This window comes from Chaetodon trifascialis, chromosome 21 (assembly GCF_039877785.1).
Source record: "Chaetodon trifascialis isolate fChaTrf1 chromosome 21, fChaTrf1.hap1, whole genome shotgun sequence".
NCBI classification, from domain to species: domain Eukaryota; kingdom Metazoa; phylum Chordata; class Actinopteri; order Chaetodontiformes; family Chaetodontidae; genus Chaetodon; species Chaetodon trifascialis.
The window spans coordinates 3356238-3374509 of record NC_092076.1 but is presented as its reverse complement, the minus strand read 5'-3'; the positions used below and the strand labels follow the sequence as shown (position 1 = coordinate 3374509).

Genomic DNA, 18272 nt, shown 5'->3' with positions numbered 1-18272 from the left:
TTTCTCCTCGCCAGATAAGCACAACAACAGCAGGGCGGAGGACTGGCGGGGGAACATACGGCCGTCTGACAGGCAGCAAGAAAAAGCATCGGCACTGGCAGCCTCGCGCTAAGAGCGATGGCCCTGCCAAACTCTCTGACTGTGTACATGTGCTGCTGTTGCTTTTTTAAAAGCGGAGCAACAACAGCGCTGTCATGCATGGGGAAAGGTAGAACAGCGACTAACCAACAACTTCCTGTGGAGACGCAACACTCACTACTGTACATGTGCATTCTTAACCTGCAGCAGCCACAGCAGAGAAAACTAAGGTTCCCATGAGCATATGGATTAGTGTCATAATCCAGTTATTTCGGGAAAAGGTTTTTTATTATTATTATACAGTTAAAGTTAGGGGAAATCCACCATGAAGGGTCCCTTTTGATTCAGTTTCCTTGGTAAATGACTCATAATGTTTTACAGTTGTGCTTTGGAGAGCCAGTGGATCACATGACATATGTATGAAGTACAACTTTTGCTGCTGGACTCTGAACGCCACCATCCCACCGTAGGATATCAACTACAGAATGACCGCTGAGCATTAGGTGCCCCATCAGAGCCAAAATTGAAATAAAAAAGCTCTTCCATCACTGTGGACCTTCCCCTGATACCACGGACACGGTACATTATTGATGGCTCAACATATGAGCTAGTATGTTTTGGCTGGATCAGGTATCTGCAGCAGGGCGACACTATGTGGAGTAACTGTATGCTCACCTTTCGTGTTCAGAGAACTGGAGATGTGACAGCCAAATGATCTGTGATCAAATCTGTGATAATGTGGAATACAGCCTTACGTCTCTGAAAAGTTCTGGAGATGTCTTCTATAGGTAGAATAAGCAGCCACATAAATTGTAGAATATCAGATAGTTTCATCGTTGCCAGCTGAACAATATCAGAGCGAGGCAGGCCTGTGATGTCTTCCAAAGAATATGAGATGTTAAAACACAGCCTGTTATTCAAAGACAGAAGTCAACAACCACAACAGCCCCGGAGGACATTCTGTGGTAGTTGGCATGAATACATTACTGGTGAAATGTAAGGTCGGAGAACAGCTAAAAGACTTCCAACTGCCTGATGCAACCACTTCTACTGCAGTGTAAGGGGCCTTTCTGTTGCCTGATGATAAGGGGGAGCTGCCATTTTGTTTCATTTTACTCATTCAGTCTGACATTTTGTCCATGTTAGCCACTTTGTGTTTGAAAGGGCCATTATCTTTGTTTAGTTTTGTCCTAATCAATCATAAGTGACGTATCCGTCCCACTGAGGAACACGTTCATTCGCCTTATTGGGATCTCCAGCTGTGGTAACGCTTACCAAGACCAGCCAACGTAATGCTTTGATGATGATCCAAGAGATCTGATAGTTTGAGATATATTTCTGTAACAACCTGTCCAGCTGGGTCAAGCTCATCCCTGCTTGTCGCCCACTTTCTGGTCACTATTTTTCAAGGACAGACATTTAGCTAGCTAGCTATAGTTAGCGGAGAGCCAGCTAATCCTGCAACTCGCCACTGTGTCACCAAGCTGTACTCACGTTAGCCGATTTCTGTTTGGTAGAGGTTTTCTTGTTTTCTTTTTGGCACGTGACACATAAATTGTGCTAGCTTTCACTACGTTTGAAGAAAGATGTAGCTAAGTAGTAAGCAAACTATGTAGAAAGAGCCTGAAAAGCCATGAGTTGACACCTGTTTCTCTAACTGGGAGAAACAGCAGTCAATGAGCACATCTGACCTTTCTGAAGAGCAGACTAAGATGTACATGTGGGCGGTAGTTCAAAGGTCAGGAAACACTAGTTTTGCGTGTAACGCCCAGAAACAAACACACCGCTATCAGCAGCTCAGTAGGGCAGCTGATTATGAGACAGCAGATCAAAGACAACTTCTAACGTAATAATGACGGGGAAAAAATTTGATTCCTAAACAAGTTAGGAGAGAGCTGTTACTCGTGTGGTTTTCAAGATAGGCCACAATGGGCTTAGACTGGATAAACACACTACCGTTTACACTGACTGAAAACTGACTGGGAACAGAGGGGGCTGATGGATGGATTAGAGCAGCTTTACCAGTTGAAAACAGAAACCAGGATCACTTCACTTTAACAAAGGATGCACCCTCACAGAAAACTTGTGATGTCCAAAGCCCTTCAAGCCACACACGCACTTCTTCTCTTCCGTAACACTTTTCATTGCCATGCAGCCTAAATGTTTGATGCCTTTTTGAAACCCTAAATTAATGCACAGCCATAAAAAGCCATGTGTATTACCACAACTGACTTCCCACTGAAAATATGCTAATCGTAAGCTCCACGCTTTCCGTCCTTCTTTACTTTATTTGAGCGCCTGAGGATCATTTCTGATGTTATTTATGAATGCAAATGAGAGCAATAATCACTAGGCTGTATTTTAGGTATTTACAGGTACCGGCACAGGGCCATACTGCCATAACACAAAATATTAGTTTCTACTCATAAACTCATAAATAGTGAACGGAGCCACCGTGACATCACGCATTGGTCTGCGGACTACCGTTCTGAAGTTTGGCATTGTGGCCGTTGCTATCTAGGTTTTTTGGAGCCAGAAGTGATTTGATTGAAACCATCCAATCACAAGGTAGCCACGCCCTAAAGCACACCATGCTCTAACGATTTATATTTCACTCTAAAAAGGACCAGAATTTACAAAATGAATATCGTGTTCTGTTGAAGCAGACTTGAAACAAGGACTGGACTGAGACCATACACTCATCAGGAAAATGTTAACTGTAATGAACCAAGTGAGAAGTAGAGTCCTTTTCCCATAGACAGTCATACAATTGGACTTTAGCAACCAATGGAGTCGCCCCCTGCTGGCCAGTAGAAAGAGCAAGTTGTTTGCATATGGTGTCACATCACTCTTGTTGTGGCACCAACTGCAGACGGAGGGTCAGAAGTGATTTTCTGCATAGGAAGCATTATAACACACACTCAAAATACCGATGTTTTGCATCGTTTCACGGTTGCTCGGATCAATCACAGGACCTTTGCGAGTGGTGAACCGAGCAAACAACCATAATGTAAACGTCAACATTCAGCACCGCGGACTGAAAGTTTGCCGCTTGGTTAACCCACAGGACAATAAAAACGGTCATCCCGGAGCACCTTGGTACTGAGGCCGTGGACCCAACCGCTAACAAGAAAGTCGTTTGCCTCCACACTTCTGTCTGCTTTCATTAATTTCTCGAACAGACCGAAGTCTGAATGACCAGGTAGTTCTTATATCTGCTGCCTCAATGGCAGCAAAACTCTCAGTTCCTCTGAAAAATCGCTCCTCTTCATGACCTAAGGGTCTCTAAACTAGCACAGTAAGAACTTTCCTCCATCTAATCCTTTGCGGTTTTCACTTCCTGTGAATCCGTGTGAGACTGCAGACAACCTATACAGGTTTAAGACACTTCTGTGTTGGCCTCACTGTTCAGACCCGGAAGCTCTGCCTGCTCATTACACTGTCTATGGTTCTATTTTTCAACCTGACAGTGAGAACAGGCGGGCTGGGAGGGAGCCGGCTCTGCTGCCAACATGCAGGACAGCACATCGGCTCTGCACATGTGTTCCGCCTCCTTCAGAGGAGCCACCAAACTGGGAATCTGAACCAGACCAAATACAATGGACAACCATGGGCTTTCACTATAGAGGGATGAACGAGCGAGGGAGTCGAGGCAGGAGGGGCTGAGGTTGGCGCCGCCGTCGAACTCACTAAATCACTGGACTAATGCACAGCAGGCTTGTCATCTGAGCATCTCACACATGCACAAAAACACTTGAAAGCTGTCTTGAGAAGCTCCATACACGCTAAGTCTTATGTATATGAACCCACATAAAAGCAGAGCAGAGGGATCTATGTGTTGACAGAGCTTAGCAGATCTTAGCTTTACACCACACCAGTGCAATGAATCAATAAATGGCACTTTGTTAATCAGCAAGCACAAACCAGATGGACCTGAAGTACTGGAGACAAAAACAGAGATGGAGTAGATGAGCCAATGAGACAACAGGGTCATGCAGAGGTAGAGAGATGGCAGAGGAGTCATGGGGATGAAGAGAGGACGAGGAGGGAGAAAAGAAATACCCTATTCAACTGCGCTTCAGGCTCCAGGATAGACAACATCTGTAGAACAAATTTCTTTCCGCTGTAATTTTTTTTTTTCTCTCTTCTGAAAAAAAGGAAAAGGCAGAGCGGAGATGACCTCGGGAAGAAAAGGAGTCGAGAAAAGAGACAAAACTGGAGTTCGGCGCATACACACATACACAAAACCGAAGTTGTGCAGGCGCTTTCTTTGGGTTTTATGACCTAAAAATATTAAAGATCTTCTTCTTTTTTGCTGCTTGAAAGCAAAAATGATGTATAGCTCTAAAAAGAGGCTGTGGAATTGCCAAGCGGCCTTGATTTAGACAAGATAAAGTACATCACAAAAAAAAGAAGCTTGATCAGTTTTGGACAATTTGACACACTTTCTACAATTTTCCTCCTCTACAATAATGGTGAAGCACATAATTTGCAGCGGAGTATCTGAGAGTGTTGAGGCAACTGGAAGACGCTTTGATTATACTTTATTAGGGACTAGGGCGACTCATTTATATTGGGCTGCCTTTCTTTCCTCCCTTTGTTCTATCTTATGCTAATTTTCTTTCATTATCTTATCGAGAGGGATAGAGGGACTGTTTCTTCAACTCACTGTTATACTGTAATGCCGTAATTGTATTATTAGGTATAACTTGCGACCATATGTCCCTGATATACAGACGCACGTAAATTACAAAGTAGTGAGAGGAAAGTAGATTTTAAGAGGGGGCTACGCCATCAACCATCAGTGAAGGAGAGCAAGCGTGAAGTGGGTCACAAAGGTTAGTTAAACGCTGTTGGACAATTTATCAGGTCGTGACAAAAAGAGGATCAACTGGGAGTGAAAGAGTGAGAAAATGACAGACAGGGAGGACGAAAGAGGCGGCAGCAGAACTTTTCTGGGACAGGTTGACTGTCGGCCTCCTCTGCACATACACAAACACTCTCTGGGGTCAACATGTGGGGTGACAGACGTGGAGCGAAGGGGCCCGGGGTGCCGCGGCAGCCTGTGGTTGATTTAGGACTTTTGAACGTGGGCCAAAATTCCTGAAGAACACAGTAAGGGGGAGGGCAGCCATAAAAACCAGCCCAGGACTGGGGTATGAAAAAAGAGAGGAGAGAGGGGGGAAAGGGAATGTGGTGAGCATGGAGTGGTTGTGTGTGTGCGTGCGTGTGCGCGGACATGCTGATGTCGCTATGGTGAAACAAGATTCTGGGAATGTTGGAATGGGAGAATTCCAAACGCGAACATTGGGGCTGCAGTGTGTGCATGCAGCCATACAGATATCCGCTGGTTCGCATGAGTGCGTGTGTGTGTGTGTGAGTGTGTATCGCTGTGTGTTAGCACAGAGGCATCAAGGATATTTAAAGGAGCCCGATGGAGGCACAGCACAGGATAAGACAAAGAGGGAAGAGGGCAGGTCGGGGTCAAGGATGAGTGTGAGACGAAAGCAGGAGAAAGTGAGACTGAAAAGGCAGAAGAGACCAAAAGAAAAGAAAAACAGGGTCATAAAAAAAGGTTTCAGGGCCGTTTATGAGGGCTGGGTCTCAGCTGAGGATCCGGCCTCTTCGAGCCCTGAATGTGCAGCCGTTTGGAAACATGATGCACGCCACTGAAGAAGCAGACACGTACAGTCTTACGTGTTGATGCGCCCTCAAAGATGATCTAGACGAACTTAAATCACTGAGCTTCAAGGTCGTCACTCCATACACGTTTTCAAAATAAGATTTCTCTGAGGAGGCTGTTGAAGAAAAACTGGCAATAACACCAGCTTTTCATTCATTTTTTTACAAATTGAAGCGGTGCAACCTTGGCGCGAAATCTCTTATTAGCACCTTGGAGGAGTGCATGCTGTTCAGCGGGCAAAAAAAACACCATAACAGAGTTTTTGTGACATACAGTGCTGAAGGCCTCAAATCACACTGTGCTTTTTCTTGCTATAACAACACGAAAAAGTTCGCACATGTTCTATGTTCTGAGCTACAGTTCACCTCTCCCATCCATATGCATTTCACCTTTATCTGAGGCTAAGCAAACACTGTTCCCTGCCTCCATCCATCCATGTAAGCCCTATTATAGCCTGCTGGATCAGAGAGCAAACAGTTTGTTTGAGAACCTACAAACTCCTCTTCCTGAGAATGAGTCACCTACCACGGGGTTAAGGCTCCTCTCATTTCTCTTGCTCAGCCACCAGAAAACTTCAGAAAACAGCCTCCACCGATCTCTCAGCAGCCTCATTTAAAAAACGTTTATCGTGAAAAATGAAAGTCTGCATTGTACTCCTGCATTACCTACACTGATGATGAAGATCCTTGGTTATATTCTTTAAAATCCTTCCAAGGATAAAGGGTGTCATCAGCTGGTCGGCTGGTAACACCTTGTGAGACAAATCTGTGATCCTGGGCAGTAGAAATAAAAGCGGCTCGACTCAGCTCACAGCCTGATAGTGATCGCAGCCACCTGTGGTCAGAAAGCCGGCGCTGTCTGCGCAGCCAGGTGCAGCCTCAAACAGTGATGACAGCTGATGCACAGTTTAGAGCCCCTGTTTTCTGCTTTTTTCATTTTCAGTGTTTCTGACTTCTGTGCTTAATTTAAGCTCATTTCGGACCGAAAACGGACGTAGCTTTTTCTCTTTGTCTAACAGAATGATGTGACTCTGCACACGCAGCCGCGGAGTCTTCGACCAGCTCGCGCCTTGCATCTGCTGACATGGTTGCACTCTGAGAGTTTGTTGAAGTGATGAGCTCATGCTAGCGCGCCGCCTCGAGCGCTCTCTGAGAGCCTCTTTGGCATGTGTGTGAGCGTGTGTGTGTTTGACATCAAAACATAACAGTATAGCTTTTTTTCTCTGTTCATTCAGCTAAATAATGTTATGGAAAACCCTGATTTTCATAAACTGCATCCACATTTTGGCAGAATCCACGATATTCCACCTTTTATAGTTGGTTCTGTTTTTATAAACAAATTCCGTAATTCCATCTCCTGCCTCGCAGAAATCATGGGCTCTTAAATAACGCCAAATTATATGATGTTATAAAAACCCCTGATGATCTACTACTACTACTGTATTACTAATAGGCATTTAACAAAGACAGCAGCTCACTGACAGTCAGTGTTGCGAACCGTCTGTGGATCAGTCCAGTTTTTCAAAAATGAATTTATGCGTGTTGTGTTTGGAGTGAAGAGTCGCGGCTCGGGTTTCGCAATCTGCTACAGTTAACTTAAATTTGCAAAGAGACCAACCACGTCAGACCTTCTTCTTCCAAGTTTGCACACTGATGAATTAAACAGTCTTTAACATGTACCTCTGTTTCTCTGGACGCATTCATAAACGTCAGTCATATTTGTGGACGGACGATCCTCCGGTGCACCTCCATGACGGTGACAGATGTGGTTTCAGTGTGGTACACTTCACGTATGTGGCTGTACGTCGCTTCCCTAATGAAAATCATAAATACATCAAGTCTTGAAACCAAACCCCTTCCCCTGAAAATAAACACATAAATTGTGAGTGAATCTGAGCACAGTGCTCCTTAACTCTGCTCTTGGTTACAGGCTCTCATGCACCTCAGCGTTAGCCTCGACCTGCAGCGATCCGTTGGCCAGTTCCACTTTGAACCACACAGGAACCGACTTGGTGAATCTGCTTCACACTGAGCCCCCTTTTTATTTCCACTTCCTCTTTATCAGCACCTTCTATTTATAGCACCTTCACTGCAGCGGTGCAGCTTAGTACAGTATGTTCCATGAAACACACGCCTCTCCTGTCCACATCCCCCGGCATGCCTCTGCTGTCATCTCCCGCTGCTGCATGCATGAGCGTATGGACAGCAAGGAATCATCTAGACAGGAGGACACGCACACAATGACACACATACAAGCACTCACACACAGCCTTGGGCATGCGCACATAGACAAAGACACAGGGACACATTCAGAGACATCACACAAGGACGCACCATCACAGTTAGGGGTAAACAGACAAGGACACACTTATGGAGTCAAAGATAGAGAATAATACACATACTGAGATAAAAGGAGAGGCACAAAGCAGATAAATAAATACTACATTAAAGATGAAACCGTGGTATTCTAATGATTTTGGGCAGTAAAGCCACTGTCGCTATCAAAAATTCACTGCATCCAGCCTCTGAAATGGGAATATTTGACGGTTTCTTTGCCCTCTGTGATTGTAAATTGTATATCTTTAAGTCCTGGACTGTTAGTTGCACAAAACAAGCAATTTAGAGACGTCATCTCAGGTTCTGGGAACTTACTCACTATTTTGGACATTTCACAGGCTAAACACTAAACCCAAGACTTTCCGATAATGAAAATAATTGTTAGCTGCAGCACATACATTACACACACTTTTGTCCTGATCTGCGTCCATGCACAGGAGGAGCCACCCGCTCACACACTGAGCCTTATATATATATACTTACTTTCCTCCTGTGTTACTTATATTCTTAAGCACAATACTTAATTATTATTATCTTTTTACCATGTAAAATTCCATTAGCAATATAGTAATATTTAATTATACTCGACTTTTGTAGAAATATACATATATAGATATATATAGATTTTTTTATTTTGCATTTTTTATTCCTTTTATGTCCACTTTATTGCTTGCTGTCTGTAACACCCTTAAATATATTATAAAGTTATATCTTATCTAATCTTACACTTCCAGGACGACTGATAATTTCCTGAGTTTCTGACTCTCTGGGCTCGTAAATTTTATTTGGCATATGCCAAATGATTTTTAGTTAAATGCAGGACTGCTCATAGCATAGCACACACACACACACACACACACACACACACACACACACACACACACACACACACACACACACACACACACACACACACACACACACACACACACACACACACACACACACACACAGGTGTGTCAAACCACACTGGCACAATTTCAACTAATCTAACCTTGACAGACTTGGCCGAGCTTCCACACAAGAGGTGCTTTGCCAAAAGGCACGTGGGCAATTTAGATAAAACCTCAGCTGGCAGTGGAGAGCGAGATCAAACAAACAAAAAAAAGAAAGAAGGCGCAAAGCAACAATAATGCATTATTGCTAGCATTGCATTAAAATTGGAAATGAAAAGAGAGCGTGAGGCGTCTCCAGTCGTTTGGGGCTGATCTGTACCACAGTGTGAGTCATACATCTGGCTTCTGTATGGCTCTCATAATATTAATGATATCACTCATGCCGGCAGAGACTGAAGCCTACGCTCACTTAATGATCAACCAACTGTCTAGTAAAATCTGGAAAAGGTGTGTGTCGGATCAAACTTTATGAGTTGATGTGTAAAAGACTACCAGAGCTCTGCCAACAGGGACGGTGGGAAAACGTCCCAGTGTGGCTTCAGCGAGTCGTGGCACGCTGAAACCAGCCCGCTCGCTTATAGAATTGCATCTTTAATGAGAAGGTGCAGAACACGGTTCACTGAGCTGGAACTCGTCCAAATACAGTACAAAAGGTAGCCTGATGCATTCCTGCGCCCATCCCCTCTGTACCTGCTGGAGTGAGAGAACATTCATTCAAATATACTGTGCATGTTTGTGCATGCATGATATCACCTGTATGTCTGGGGTGGTGGTTTTTAAGTCGATGCATATCTGAAACATGGTTTAATAAATCCACTGTTAAAAGACTTATTTCTTCCCCTGTCTGTCTTTAATAGCGTCTATATAAAGAGACCAAAGCCCCGCCCAAACTCTTCCACATGCCTGCATAAAACTCAAACCAGACTGTACGAAGTGCCGCAGTAGAGCTAACAGTTGACACCACGTGGAGAGCTGCAGGAGCGTCCACTGTGGGTAGTGAGCCAACGTTCCTCACCCCAGGCGTTTTAAACTCTTCCCTCTTCTCCGCCTTTATTGGAGTCCTCAAAAGTTCACTTCATTTGTGTGGCAAAGGAGTAGGAGAGAGCAGGGAAGACTGGAATATTTGTGGCTTGCCAACAAAAGAGCTGGAATGTCCTTCTCTAAACTGGTTAATGCTGCCCACCACTCTCTCGCCATTTCTGCCTTCCTTTCCCTCAAGTCTGTCTCAAATGTTCCTGTTCTTCGTGTTTTTTTTCCTCGTTTTTCTCTCTGTGTCTTTGCCCCTCCAGGAACGGCGGTCTGGTCTTGATTATGGAAATGTTCACTGTATCCAGAGCTTTGTAACCATGTTTACAGCAATTTGGACATAATAAACATGCTGACTACAGATATACTGGCTTTTGTTTTGAGTCTCTCAGAGATGCCCATGGCCACAAAGACAGCCTCTCTTGGACAGAAGGGAGCTTTGAAATTAACACCAACTCTTTACACCCGCACCTCTGGACTGAGATTACTGCTCGCCAGAGTACACATTATCAGATCCTGCTCAACAAAGATATGTACACACTCCTATATACAGTCACAAACATCCACTATAGAACCATATGTGCCAGCATGTTCTTGCACGTCCAACCTCTAAGCCAGACAAGCTGGGACGCTATGCAAAACATAAATTAAAATGGAATGCAATCATTTGCAAACGAGCTGCGTTACAGCGTTCCCAAGCCTATGTAGCAAAAATATCCTTTATAGAATTATGTGTTTCACACAGTGGTGAGCCTCGCCCCACCCTGGCTTGTGTGAATAAGCGTATATTTACAAAAATCAATGAAGCTGATGACGTAAAACATAAATATATTGTCTATATACTGCTTTCAACTGAGTATATGTCAAGAAGGATTAGCAATGATTGCATCCTGTTTTATTTATGTTGAACACAGTGTCCCGACTTCTCTGGAGTCAGTGTACTCCCTCAGAGCATGTGCAATATGACCCACTTTCCCTCTAAACTAGACATACTGTACAGCCAACTTATCTGCACTGATGTGTTACTCATTAAACTTAAACCAGCAGATGCTCAGCTTTGGTGTCCTGAGCCAGAGGTAAAAGATACTGTGAGGTCTTACTTTGAGCCATACATGTTATCTTTGTCTATAATCCTACACAACTGAACCCTGACAGGGGGAGAGTGGGCGCAAACACAGCCAGGGAGTGTAAATGAGAAAAAGGCATCTGGTGTGGTCGAGTACCTTGGACCCGTTTTCTCTACCCACGTGAATGACGGCGCAGCGGCAGTCTGGACTGTATATTACATATTTAATGTGGCAGGGGAGCAACTGCTCGAGCAGGAACTTGTGTTCATATCACTCTCTGCTGCACCTGTTCGGCGCCTCAACTTGGGGTCTTGGGGTGAGATGAAGTTGGAGGGGGGAGATGCTTACAGGGAGGGAGCAAGGGACATAATGCGGTGCAGAAAAGGGGCCCTGATGACTATTAGGACTTGTGCATAAACACAGCTGTGATAAACATGAACACAACTGCTTCGGATCCGCTGTTGTTCTTCACAGCAGATCAGTGACATCAGTGTGATTTACCGAAGTGTGACCGGATTTAATTTAACAGAAAGAGGGATTCATCGGGCCGAGTCACATGACGAGCCACATAAAGTGACTACAGCACATTCTGTGTTCGCGGCTGTCAACACTTCGGGGTTTTCCAGCAACTAACAAACATTGAAAGTTGTGCACAACTTTCAATGTTCGTTTTGCAAATGTGTTTACTGATTCTTTTCATCTGCAGATTAAAGTTTAATAACCCGAGTGTGAGGATGTGTCAGGAATAACGTGGTAAAATAATCAGGTGAGTGTTCGATGAAAGCACGAGCCCACTTTAGTCCTTTAGTATATGGTAATTACAATGACAACAAAGGGCGGTTGTCCTCACCGAGAAGTTTGTTCAAATACTTCAAACAACAACGCATCTGGCTGAAAGACGCTCGTCACATCCCAACATCACCGACAGTCAGTGCTGTTCACTGTTGACAAGCTGTTTGCTCATTGGTGAATATTTATTCGTCAAATCATTCGTCTTTGCACTTTATGATTTCCTTGTAAAAAATATTCCAATAATAACAACACACTCGTTAAAAAAGAGCATGACGGGGATCTCTCTCTGTCTTTCCCACAACTCTTAACCACACATCATTAAACGCTCGTTTTTTGGGGGGTTTTTTGCACATATAATGTGCTGAAACAGGAATCGTGATCATAAAGCGCCCATATGGGTCGTTTTGGAAGGCGAAGGCAAAGCATCTGTTTTGTTGTTTAGGTTGAAGAACTTGTTGAACTACAGTATGAATTATACAGATGGACCCAGAACACAACAAAAGACAACAACAACAGCATTCAGATATACTATTAATTCATTGATAGTTTAGTCACATGTTCTGAAAGCCCAAGGAGATGTCAGCAAACCGTCCACAACTCAAAGATATGCAGCTCTCTAATGTGAACACAGAAAAAAGCAGGAAATCCTCACATCACATCATTAGATTTTTTTCTTGATGAATGATGTATTAATGCAGAGCTGCAATGAACAACCGTTATTATTGATTTTAATGATTGATTCTAATAAATTACTGTATGAAGCATCAAAATCTTCTCATTCAATTTACTAAACTGTAAGACAGAAACAGTGACAAATTCTCACGTTTGAGGAGCTGGAGATGGAGCCTTTTATTGCTGTCAGACCACATGAGACATGAGGCGGCGACAATGAAAGCTATAAATGTTCACTGGATTGGGACACAAGCACTCAAGCACAGATGCATAAAAATTAAATGGCTACCCTGACAGACACCCAGGACAGTTTTCCACGATGTGATTACCACAGAGGTCCTGCACACAGGTTTAATTTACACACCCCTCCACCATGTTTCATTAACGTCTGTATCAGATGTCCTATCACGCTCTGTAATTAGTAATTGGGACGTCACAGAATCCCCTGAGACCTCAGGAACATGTAACTGCCACCAAAGGTTGAAAACACTGCACAGACAGGTAACTGCTGCCTCCAAGAGCAGTTAACGGTTTGACGTCTCTGGGGCTTTAATGTACAATAACTTCAGTCTATGTAAACATCCTGCTATCTCGACTCAAGCTGTGGTAAAATACTCACAACACACTGGGCATTTGTACATCCACAGAGCTAAAAAGCTACAGGGTTGTAGAAAATTTTCCCGCTGTTCCAGTATGTACATGTATTCAAATACCAAAGTTATAAAATGTGTATTCCTGTCAAAGCAGTCGTCACTGCAGCGTCAGGAAACAGGAGCTCCCAGTGAAACTTGTGAACTTTGAACAATGTGTCCAGTCTGGTTTGCTAAAAGAAACCATTCATTGTTACTCTGAAACTGGACAACACTTGATACAATCATATCTGTTTCACACCATGATATCCAGTTGGCTGTCTGACAGGAGCTGCTGCAGCGGCCTGAAATTCAGAGAGCACGCAGCACGAATGCAGCCGGTCCAAGCTGTGATCACAGGCTACCAAACAGAGGTCAAAGGGTCGAGCCACTGCCATAGCAAAAAGCTTTATTTCAGCACGAGAGGTGTACTTTCAAAGAAGAAAGTGGGCTCTGTGGACAAGCAGCACAGTTGTGCACCCTGTCCTTTGAGCGGCTGAGGATTTAAAATGAATGTCAGCGCTGAAAGGGAACAACACTTCTTATTTTCGTTGTGTACTGAGACCCGAGCATGAATTTGTGATCTCTTTGAAGGCTGAACACGTCAGTCTTTTAGACTTAAAGGTTCCACGTGGGGTTTCTGAGCCAGACTGCAGCACCACCATGGCTGATATTATCAGACAACTGTAGCTCATAACAGATTGGTAAGAACTGGTGTGTCATGTTGTCAGACGAGTAACGGGAACTTGCAGTACGCACAGGCCGGTGATGTGTTTGAGGGAGTTTAGAAGAAGTGCTGCCTTTACATCATTATGTGCTGCTCTGTGGCCATAAAAGCAAAACATGTCCAAATAAACATTCTAAAAAGGATCCCGTAAAAATAAAGAGCAGCTGATTTATCTGAGTGTTTTGGCTCTCATCGACTGATTACAGCATCAGCCACAAAACTCAGCACTGGTCCCACCACAGGGGGCAGTGTGTAGCAGCATTTAGATGAGCACGTTTTGGTATCTTGTATTCGACAAAAGCACAAGGATGGACAGGTGCTTGCACGTACTTTGGTCAATTCATCAATCAGCTGATGGACAGTAAGTTAATCAATGGCCATTCTGTTCAAATGCCTCTCACCTCTCAGTCACTCCGGATGTGGATTACTCCCAGTACAAACAGGGAACACATCCAGCCGTTAGAAACATCATAAACTTACACTTTTGCTTAATGTTTGCACTCTGCGTTCACCTCCAATTAAATACAGCTTTGAGAGGTGAGGGACAATATTATCAAAGGTTACAGCACAAACCCTTTCAACTCTCTGCCAACTGTGGTTTGCACTTTTCAGCTTGAGCCTTCTTTCTGACCCCAAACAAAGCCCATCTTTAATCCACGCTCTGATCACATGAGAATGAATGAAATAACAGAGCATCAACACAGAGCTGCAAAAGAGGAACATTTTGTATTTTGCTGAGAGGAGTCAAAAACCACTTCCTTTCAGTGAATGAGAGAGCTGTCCAAGAAACCGCACAGTTTCATAAAATACCACCCACTCTATCTCTACAATGCTGCAACCTAACATTACAGCTGCATCTTGTTTATCCTGCACTGCAATAAAACCATATGGTGGAAAGCAGAGAGCCTCGTGCCCTTCACTAGCCCAATGCATTACAGCACCACGCCTCCACTGCTGCACTGACGCAGCCAAACCCCCAGGCCACCACGCAGGTAAAGCCACCTATCAGAGCATTAAGACAACCACAAATTAAGCCACACAAAGACAAACTAATTCAGCCCGGTATGAGCCAGCATCATTATTCGGTTATTGTTTCCTCAGTTCCTGGAAATGCCATTTAGGAGCATGCTAATTAATCCCTGGCTTCTATGCAGAGTAAAACAAAATTGCCAGTACTCTCTTCTGTCTAGACATCCAAGAGCCTCAAGGCTGGTTATTAAATTTGGTTATTGATTACCAAGAAAAATGCTTAAGTAAATGTCACAAACAGAAAAAGAGACAGCATTAATATAGCAACAGCTTGCACGCATATCTGTCTGACTATAATGGTTTCATTTCAAATGTCACCGTGTCTCTCTGCTGCACAGCATTAGCGGTCATAAAGCTTACTTCTTCCGGTTAGCGGCAGGCAGGGCCTGAATAGCCATCTGAGAAATTCAATTCACTCAAATTGAAATTGAGGTTTAGGACAGGAGCTGTCCAAAAGCGTGTGCTGGGATTACCCAGCCAGGTGGTGAGTCAAACTGTCAGAGAATAAAAGTAATTCAACCGCTGGCTCCAAGCCCACACACAGTGTGCCCATCCTGCTTTACGGATCCCCAGTGTTCCCTGCCTGCAGATAAATGTTCGCAGAGCTCAGAGATTATCTGTGTATAAATTCAAATGTGTGTGAGACTGTGTGTTTGTGTTTGTCTGTCTGCGAGCATGTGGATGTTTGTACATATTTGATTATGTGTGTGCATGTTTGTATTTGTGTCCGTGAATGTGTGCCCAGGTGGGGTGTGTGTGCTTGTTTGTGTTCGGGAGTGTATGCCAGAGCGGGAGAGTGATTCCCCTGATGGGCATGACAGCTGTGCGGGGAGCGGCTCGGCTCGGTGTGTCGGCGCAGCGTCCACGCTCACCTGTCATCCCTCTGACAGAAGCAACTCTGTTTTGATTCATGTACTCGCCTTCTACAAAGGTAGGCTAATTGTGAACATTAAGTTGCTCTGCACACAACGTAAAAATAAATCATAGATGCATGTTAACATCTATGCAGAGCGAGGGGTGCTTCGGGTAGTCGTAGGTCGCAGAGGCAGGTTCGAAACAGAAAAGAAAACTTGATTTTATGTAAGAAACAGCCACACGAATATCTAAAAACACCCCTGCACATTCACATACAGTATGTGAGCCTGGAGACACATTCCAAACCTAAAGTAACTTGCCAAAGGCCAAAATGAAACCCTGTGTTTCTGCAGTTCAATGAGTCTTCTGTGGTTAAAATCTCACGATCACGGCACGTCAGTTTTCTTCTGCTGGAATCTCCCAGTTCAACTTTCATCCAAATCAAATCCATCATTTATCTGCTCCTTAACTGCACAGTCCAGTGGAGCAATTAGCCCAAAAAAGCACAGTAGGCAGAAGTCAGTGACACTTGTTACTTCAGTGTGTTTGCAGGTGTTATGTCAATGCATCAGACACGTATTTAACTAACAGTTTGTCTCACTTTCAGGTTGTTTCAAAACTGCTTCTGCCTTCTTAGCCAACAAAAATGATTACAGATCTCAGAGTTTATTCTTTTTCAACTATAATGGTTTCAATATTACATTCAGAACCGCAATACCAAACCCCAACCCTGACAACAACTGCTGCACATCTATCAATGCAGCGTGCATTGACAGACCTTGGCTGCACATATAAAGCATAAAAATACAATATGAAGAGGATCATCAGTCAGCATGAACACTGCTGTGAAGCAAAGGTTCGACCTGTCAGCGAGGCACCACATTTTAGCCTGTGGATAACGGCAATGACAAACAGGAAAAAGTGCGAGTTCAACACTCTGCAAGATGCTCCTCAGGAAAGCAGCTGACTGTTGAGCACCAGGCTAATGCGAGTCTTTTTAGCCCTGAGCGAGACCTCAGTCCTCCACATGAAGTGCAGGGATGTGGACATGTTCATCCCTGCTGCACAAAGGTGAGGGAAGCTTCAGAGAACATAAGGCAGATCAGAAACTGAGTATTTTACAGAAGATTCAAAGCATGATTTGTTTGATTATCCATATTCAAAGATGTGTGGAAAGGTATGTAATTATAACAAGTTTTCTGACATGCAGTGTTTTAAATGAAGGTTGGTGCAGCTCATAAACCAGAAGCCGGAGGAAAAGCTCTTGAGAGAGACTCTTTGGAATATACTGCACTAATCCATGTTGCATTTTTGATCATTTTCCAATTTACCAGGCAGTTTTGACAGGCAAAGCGCATGGGAAGCTGACAAACATGTCAGTGAGCTGTACATAGGCTGTACAGCTCAGATACACTGTACATGCAGGATCCCCTACAAAACAAAATCTGATATCTGCACCTGTGGAAATGAGACACTGTGTTCCAGCATGGAAGAATAAAACCAACCCCACCCCCCCACCAGTCTTTTGACTATGTGACACTATCGGGGTATCACTGTAACTATACACTCAAAGACCCCAGTGAAGTAGGTTCACAGTTAATTAACTATGTGCAGGAGCAGGAATATTGAGTGACATAACAGCAAATACATCAAGCTCCAGAGGCGTGCACAAAGCTATGAAAACATTTCTTACCACGGTGGTCAGCTGTCTTCACTTCAGTGATGTTTCTTTACATTGGATCCCAGTCTTTTTCCCAACACAGGTCTCATTGAACTCTGTAATCAGAACAGACAATCTGTGATTCCTTCATGTCTTTGCCAACAAGAGAGAAACACAAACCAGGCCAAACACTCCGGAGAGTGAAAAGGCTTTAAGTGGGATCCTGCTAGACAGGAGTCAGCCAAATCCTACAGATAGCCGCCGCTCTGCACAAGGAAATCCACATGGCCACTGATGCATGCGTGTACTGCCAAGTCAGGGATGACATGGGAGGAGTTGCAGAGTTCAAGAGAGGAAAATCCCCGAAGGAGGTGCAAGGTTTTCTTGTCGATGCAAACCGATGTTAGATTTTCATGTGACCAGCTTACCACTAAAAGGCTTAGTAGTCTAATCCTTTAGCCAAATGAAGTGTCTAACTCAAGGCTTAGACTGGCCAGAAGAATCAAAGGAAGTTTACAGTACGGATCGTGCTGGACTTTGGAAAGGCCAGGAGTACACTTTCTGATCAGGAATGCATCGATGGAAAGGCATTCCTGCTTGGTGCAGGTACTCCCCATCTCTTCAGCTACTTAAGTCTGCATGTAACAAGGCTTATTACTCACACACAAGAGGTAGGACTACAATAAAAGAAAGGCTGCAGGCGATATTAATCAGACATCTTGGCTATCACTCACGCCTCATCCCAAGATGTCACAATCCTGGCAGAAAAAGTGAGTAATTAGCAGTTACACCTGAACAAATATCGTCAAGACGAAGATGAGA

General features: G+C 44.0%; 1 protein-coding gene across 2 annotated transcripts in view; it reads right to left on the bottom strand.

Moving 5' to 3' along the window:
- The window catches only part of thrab (thyroid hormone receptor alpha b), a 130661-nt gene that overhangs the window by 91657 nt on the left and 20732 nt on the right, over positions 1-18272 (bottom strand). Inside the window, exon 2 of one of the 2 annotated variants that reach the window (XM_070990343.1) lies at positions 17484-17566. The exons of the other annotated variant lie outside the window; for it this stretch is intronic. The gene's annotated coding sequence lies outside the window, so the exon portion shown is untranslated. The remainder of the gene's footprint in view (positions 1-17483; positions 17567-18272) is intronic. 2 annotated transcript variants of the gene reach the window in all.